The sequence below is a fragment of the Juglans regia genome, chromosome 13 (genome assembly GCF_001411555.2).
Source record: "Juglans regia cultivar Chandler chromosome 13, Walnut 2.0, whole genome shotgun sequence".
NCBI classification, from domain to species: domain Eukaryota; kingdom Viridiplantae; phylum Streptophyta; class Magnoliopsida; order Fagales; family Juglandaceae; genus Juglans; species Juglans regia.
Window position 1 is genome coordinate 16,937,477 of NC_049913.1, and position 7,851 is coordinate 16,945,327.

The following is a 7,851-nucleotide window of genomic DNA, read 5'->3' on the forward strand; positions in this document are numbered from 1 at the left end:
CATTGGTCTTGAGTTTTGAATTTGTTCTTCTTTATCAATACAGAGAATTCAGTTTCTTTAGTTGTCTTTTTATATAAATTCTAGTGTGCATCAAAATCCATTTCTTTCGCATCTAGGATTCTCAGAAAAGAAGCAAAAACTATTTTGTAAACAATCTGGCTTACAAACCTGCCCAGTGACCGTAAGAATTGCATAGCACTATTTTGTAAACTATTTCACCTTCTTACTTCTTGTTATTTCAATAAACAATTGCATAGCACTAAATCTATCTTAATCCCTGTGAACTCGACCTTGGGACTCTTATTATACACAAGTAAGACACCTTCTGCACTGGGAGGTAATTTAAAAGAATAGCCAAGTTTTTGGCGCCGTTGCCGGGGGATTAGAGGCAAATTGTAGAGCTATGAGAACACTGTAGAGACAATGGGGGACTGAGTCTGGACCTCTTCACACTCAGGTGATCTCTGACCCTAGCTATCTTTTTTTTCCCTTTGATTCTTGTGAAAAACATTCTCTGTAAAAGCTTACTATGATCATTATTTTTTTACTGCTATCACTATACACCAAAGCTTGGTGTTGATCGTGTATTATGGTTGAGCATTGCCTGTTTGGAGTAGAGATCATTCCTCTCAATTGATCAGATCAAATTTTGTGACACACTCTTATTGTGAGTCACTTTCATTTGAGTCATCTTCTGAGAGTCTTAATACCATGGCTGAAGAAGAACAAGATGGGAGGAGGGTGGGGAATCATAACAGGACTCTCAAAGATTATTTGCAACCTGTTAGGACTAGCTCACCCTCATGCATTATACAACCTCTTAATGCAAATAATTTCAATTTTAAACCTGGCACAATCCCTCTTATACCTCATTACCATGGGATGGAGTCTGAGAACCCATATTTGCACAACAAAGAGTTTGAGGAAGATTGTTCAACTTTTATGGATCGAACTTGTACTGAAGAAGTGATCAAACTCAAGTTATTTCCCTTTTCAATAAAAGACAAAGCCAAGACCTGGCTAAATTCTTTGAGGCCTAGATCCATAGGAACATGACAAGAGATGCAGACTTGGTTTTTTTTAAAAAAAAAATTTGTATGCATCGAACCAATGCACTAAAGAGGCAGATCATGAATTTTACCCAAAAAGACACCAAGACCTTTTATCAATGCTGGGAGAGGTTCAAGGATTTACTCAATTCTTGTCCTCACCATGGGTATGAAAACTGGAGGATAATAAGTTTTTTCTATGAGGGGTTTACAACCTAAGACGAGACAATTTGTGGAGACAATGTGCAAAGGAGAGTTCTTTAATAAAGAACCAGAAGAGGCTTTTGAGTACTTTGATTACCTTTCTGAAAATGCCCAATCATGGGATGTTTTAGATGCAAATGATAGAACTGAACCTTTAAAATAACTGGAGGGGGGAAATACAACTTGAGAGAGGTGGATGATTTGCATGCTAGAGTGTCTATGCTTTCTAAGAAATTAGAAACCATAGATATAAACAAAGTAAATGAAGTTCAAGTTGTTTAGAAAATCCCAGAAAAATGCAATATATGTGAAGAAATAGGGCATGTCACTAGTGACTGCCCTACAATTCCAACTTTTAAGGAAGTTCTTCTAGATCAATCTAACTCTATTAATTTGATTTCTAAATCTTTTTCAGGTCTCCAAAAGGTACAATCCCAATTGGAGGAACCACCCAAATCTCAGCTGGAGCAATGAGCAATCAACTCAACCCCCCATTCGCATCCTAGTCCTTCCCAATATATAGCCAATCCAAACACAGCATCATCGGGACCACCTCAATATCCTGCTGTAGCACCTTTTGGTCAAAGGAGAAACCTTGAGGAGACTGTCCAGAAAATGGGAACAACCCTCCAGCAGTTCAAGCAAGGGCAAGCAACAATAACAAAATGCTCAAACCTTTAATGACATCATAGGGACCTTGACCAAAATTTCTGCAACCTTGAGCATCCAAGATTCCCTACCCAACCCCAAGCCAATTCTCAAGGACAAATCCATCAAGTGTCAGAAATGAGGGATGACTCTAACTTGAAGCAAGTAAAAGCTATCACCACCTTAAAGAGTGGTAAAGCTTTTGAAAACCTCACTCCTGAGAGCACAAGTGGTAAGGTTTCTAACGCTATACCTGTTCAAATTGAGGAAACAACTCGACAAGTACTAGCACCCTCCCCTACTAGGCTAACAGTTTCTCATAAAGAAAAAAATCGGTTTGTTGCTAGCCTCATCTTTTCCCTTAGGTGGTTCTGTCTTTCTCTTTGCTTCAGCTAGGTCATTATTATCCCATTTTGATTTCCAAGTAGTGTTAGAAATCAAAGTGTACCTTGCTGTCCCTTTTCTCTTTAATTGTCTCTCCACTTTCATAGCCATGTGCACCATGTCCTCTATCTCCACGTAATGCTGCAATTCAATAACATTGGCTATGTCCCTATTCAAACCACTCAAAAATCTAGCCATGGTGGCCTCTCGGTCCTCCTCTACATTAGCCCGAATCATCGCCACCTCCATCTCCTTATGGTAATCCTCCACACTCCTAGACCCCTGTGTAAGATTTTGTAATTTCTGGTAAAGGTCTCTATAGTAATGGCTAGTAACAAATCTCCGCCTCATGAGAGCTTTCAACTCTCCCCATGTATCTATAGGCCCCTCATAATTCCTCCTCCTATTGGTCACTAATTGATCTCACCAAATGTTAGCATAATCAGTGAATTCAATTACCGCCAACTTCACTTTCTTCTCCTCAGAGTAATTATGGCAATCAAACACCAACTCTATTTTTTTCTCCCACTCTAGATAAACCTCAGGATCAGTTCTACCTTGGAAATGTGGTATTTTCATTTTGATGCTACCAAGGTCTCTAACTAAACCATCCCGACCCCTTAGATTCCCCTCAAATCCTCTTTCATGCCTAACTCTTCTATTTCTACCCAACCCAACGTCAGATGCTAATTCTTCCTTATCCTCACCATCTCCTTCATTCTCATACTGATTTTCAACTCTATGCTCACGTCGCCTCCTGTCCCTCCCACCTTGTAGATTTCTAATTGCTGCTTCTTGATAATCCATCCTATCCCTCACTTCACCCAACACCAAGTTCAACCGCTCAAACTGTTGTTGCATGGCTTGCAACAAAAAGGATGAGTTATCTGCTCTCCCCCTTGGTGATGCGCTACTCCAATGAGACATTATCAGGTGCTGCACAAAAGAATGTTAGTGGGAAAAAAAGTAAACCTCACAAACTCTCTTACGTGTTTACACTCGAATAATGACACTCCACTCGTGTTTCACTCTTAATTGACATTTTTCGATAATAGTCTCACACTCTCTTGCCTTTTACCTCAAGAGTTTTCCCACTCAAATTCCTTAAGAACCAATTGACTCAATCAAGACAAAGCAACCTTGTTTTACCCCAACTAGTAATTAGGTCCAACAAACAAGAACAAGAGAAACAAGGAAGGAATGAAAAAAAATGGCACGTAAAACAAGAAAATTATATGAATGAAATAGTAACTATAAGACAAGATACTAACTAGATTCACCCTCTTTGATAATAAGGCTCAAGAAAAAATCTCGGAAATTTTTTTTTTTTCACGATTTTTTTTCTTTTCTTTTCTTTTCACCAACAGATTTGATCACAATCAAGAATAAGCAATTGAGAAATCCCCAACAATAACTCACAAACCCTAGGGCAAGTGATATACGGCAGCCCCTAGAATAAGAGATTTCAGCCAACACAAACCCTAGAACAATGAATTTTAGCAACCCTAACAATAGTGAAGAAATCTGCTAGCCACCACTATTTTTTTTTTTTGTAATCAATCCTAGAATAATGAAGGCCGAGAATTAAATATGCAATAAATAAAAGATAAAATCAGACCTGATTGGAAACCTTTCTCTGAATCCCAAATGATATGAACCCGTGGGAATGAATTCCATTGAACCCACAAACAATTTGAAAACTCCTCAAGAAAGCCAAAATCAAGTCAACCGATGGAGAACCTAGACCCGATGAGAACTTGTTTCAAGAACCTAGATTATATCAAAATCTAGACCCGTTGAAGAACCCGTCTCAAGAACCCAGATTACAAAGGAGGAAAGCCACAAAGGTTGTGATTTACCTTTGATAAGTTCAAGAGTTCAATTAAGAACAAGAGGATGATGCAAACCAAGAAGTTGGACATGCTAATCATACAAGTGGGAATGGAGCTGAATTTGTACAAGACCCTTTGTCATTTCCTAGTGGCCCAATTACAAGACTTAGAGCCAAACGTTTCAAGGAAGCACTAAATGGGCTAATCCAAGAGAATTGGGCTGATTCTAAAAAGACCAAGATGGGCTCAAATAATATTCAAGACTTAATCCATGTCATCAAGGCAATTGAAGAGGCTAATTAGCACATAGAAATATGATGAATGGTCTGACCATTAAAGGACGTGAATTTGTTAAGTTTCAAGAATATTAAATAGGTGAATGAACTTGGTCTTGCCTGGGTACGTGAAATACATTGAATTTAGTCATTTAGTCATTTCTGGCTGCCTCTAGAAGTCCAAGAGGCCTAAATTTCGTGGGACTTGTTATGTTAATATTTGTGTTGCTTTTAAAGCTGTAGTTATGACTTTTCCTATTCTTGGAGGGTTGTTCCAAGTATATAAAGGGGTTATTTCGAGTTTTAATATCAGATTGGAAATTTCAGAAACTTATTTGTTTTGTGAGGTCTTGTGTTCCTCTTGGTTCTTCAAAGAACTCCTTGAACTTATCAAGTTAATCTTGTGGCGTTCAAGCTCCAAACTTATCACCTTGATTCTGATTTCTGGGTGTGGCGTTTTCAATCCTTCGTAGTCTTGGTTCTCATCTAGTTGGGTGACTGGTCAAGGCTCAACAAATCTTGTCAATACGATCTTGGGGTTCCAAGCCATCATTGTTATCGGGTTTCATCACAATTGTTGGTGAAGTTCATATCATTTTGGTATCAGAGCCAGGTTCTAAGATAAGTTTGTCTATCTTTTATTTTCGTTCTATTTCCTGTTCCTGCTGTGTTTAAAAAAAAAAAAAAAGGGTACACGATTCCAGTAAGAAAACTTCTTCCTTTCAATCTTGTATCTCACCTTATTCAAGTACTTGAACTTTTGATGAGTTTTGGTTGTTTATTTTCTGAATTGCTGCTGGATTATTTTGAATGAGTTTCTTGAAGTTCGATTAAGAACTAAAGAAGACACAGAAGAGTGGAAAAAGGCAAGAGTGTGCGAGACCATATGAGGGTAAAAGCCGTTTAGAGTGAAAACACGAGTGCAAGTGTATCAATTCTTGAGTGAAACACGTGAGGGAGTGCTTGTGAGGATTCTAACTTTGTTTGCAGATTTTAAAACATGTCTAATAATCAAGAAGAAGACACAACCGAAGAATTTCGACAACCTCCAGTTCCAAACCTCCAAATGCAAGCGATGTTAGGGGAGATGAGGCGTATGTTGAGGGCTGAATTAGAACCTATTCACGAAAGGTTGGACAGGGTAGAAGCAGAAACTCCTAGGGGCCAGCAACATGACATCCACAATAGGCAGCATGGTGGGCGTGGTCCGTGGCGGAATGTTGATGGAGAGGCGGAGTCGGAGGAGTTTGATGAGCAATATTTGAACCGAGGCAGGATTGAGCGTGGGTATAGAAATAGAGAAGCTAGGATGGGTAGGCCTAGGAGGGATAACGATTTAGGAAATATAAAGATTAAAATCCCATCTTTTCAAGGTAAAAATGATCCTGAAGTTTATTTGGAGTGGGAAACTAAAATGGAGATGGTTTTTGATTGTCACAACTACTCAGAGATAAAGAAGGTTAAGTTGGCTGCAATTGAATTTACCGATTATGCCATTGTGTGGTGGGATCAATTACTGATTAATAGGAGGAGGAATAGAGAGCCACCCGTGGACACTTGGGAGGAAATGAAAATGCTTATGAGGAAGCGTTTTGTACCCAGCCACTATTATAGGGGATTGTATCAAAAATTACAGAGGTTAGTTCAAGGATCTAAAAGTGTGGATGAGTATTACAAGGAGATGGAGGTAGCTATGATCCGGGCAAATGTAGAAGAGGACCGGGAAGCCACCATGGCTAGGTTTTTGCACGGTTTAAATCGTGAGATTGCGGATATAGTCGAGATGCAGCACTATGTTGAGTTGACAGATATGGTGCATCAAGCCATAAAGGTGGAGGAACAATTCAAACGAAAGGGATTGGCTAGGAGGGGACTGCCTATGGCTACAACCAGCTCGTGGAAGACAACTCCAAAAAGGGACGAGCAGCAACAAAATAAGCCAAAATTTGAATCCTCTAAGAATGCCAACTTAAAGACCGCCACTACTTCAGGTACAATCGAGACTTCAAGTTCTAAGACACGTGATATTAAATGTTTTAAATGTCAGGGGCGCGGACATATAGCCAGCCAGTGTGTAAACAAGAGGGTGATGGTGATAAATGCCCAAGGAGAGCTTGAGTCAGAAAATGAGGAAGAAGTAGATAATGATGATATGCCATCTATGGAGGATGCTGACGATGAGCAAAATGCTGTGGTTGGAGATTTATTGGTTGCAAGGCGAGTTCTCAATGTGCAGGTTAAGGAGGAAGAAAGTAACCAAAGGGAGAGCTTGTTTCATACTCGGTGCTTTGTAAATAACAAAGTTTGCAGTGTCATTATCGATGGTGGGAGTTGCACAAATGTAGCCAGCACTTATTTGGTGGAGAAATTGGCTTTAACTACCTTGAAACATCCTCAACCTTACCGGCTTCAGTGGTTGAATGAATGTGGGGAAATCAAGGTGACAAGACAAGTGTTGGTGGCATTATCCATTGGCAAATATGAGGATGAGGTGCTTTGTGATGTGGTTCCTATGCACGCATGCCATTTACTGTTGGGAAGACCATGGCAGTATGATCTGAGGGTTACGCATGATGGATTCACAAATAAGTATTCCTTCACTCTTAATAGGCAACCTATTACTCTTGTGCCATTAACTCCAAAACAGGTCAGGGAGGACCAATTAAAGTTACAAAGTTCGAATGAAAAAAAAAAAGGAAAAGGAAAGGAAGGCCGAAACTGAAAAAAGACTTAAAAAAAAAAGGAGAGAAAAACATTGATCAGAGTGAAAAAGAAAGAGAGAGGATTTCGGCTATAGTGAGAGCAAGAGAGGAAAAATTCAATTACATTGCAAAAAAAAGTGAGATCAAGAGAGCATTATTTTCACACCAGCCCCTTATTGTACTCATGTACAAGGAGGCTCTTTTATGTACTAATGATCTCGTCGGTGCTTTGCCGAGCAATATTGTTTCTCTTTTGCAGGAGTTTGAAGATGTCCTTCCTGAAGAGGTACCATATGGTTTACCTCCAATCCGAGGGATTGAACATCAAATTGATTTCATACCTGGTGCATCAATTCCAAACCGACCTGCTTATAGGAGTAATCCCGAGGAGACCAAGGAACTTCAGAGGCAAGTAAGTGAATTATTGGAGAAGGGGTTTGTGCGTGAAAGTATGAGTCCTTGTGCGGTTCCGGTGCTGTTAGTTCCCAAGAAGGATGGAACATGGAGGATGTGTGTTGACTGCCGAGCCATCAACAACATAACGGTAAAGTATCGTCATCCCATTCCTAGACTAGATGATATGTTGGATGAATTGTATGGTTCTTGTGTCTTTACAAAAATTGATCTTAAGAGTGGATATCATCAGATTAGGATGAAAGAAGGTGATGAATGGAAAACTGCTTTTAAGACTAAATATGGTTTGTATGAGTGGTTAGTGATGCCTTTCGGTTTAACTAATGCTCCGAGCACATTTATG

The 7,851-nt window shown here is 39.5% G+C and overlaps 1 non-coding gene across 1 annotated transcript; it reads right to left on the reverse strand.

The window, feature by feature from the left end:
• Positions 1 to 1,111: 1,111 nt before the first annotated feature.
• Positions 1,112 to 1,219, reverse strand: LOC118344397. Its single transcript, XR_004798170.1, has one exon. It is a non-coding gene; the product is annotated as a small nucleolar RNA R71 (small nucleolar RNA).
• Between the last annotated feature and the right edge of the window lie 6,632 nt (positions 1,220 to 7,851).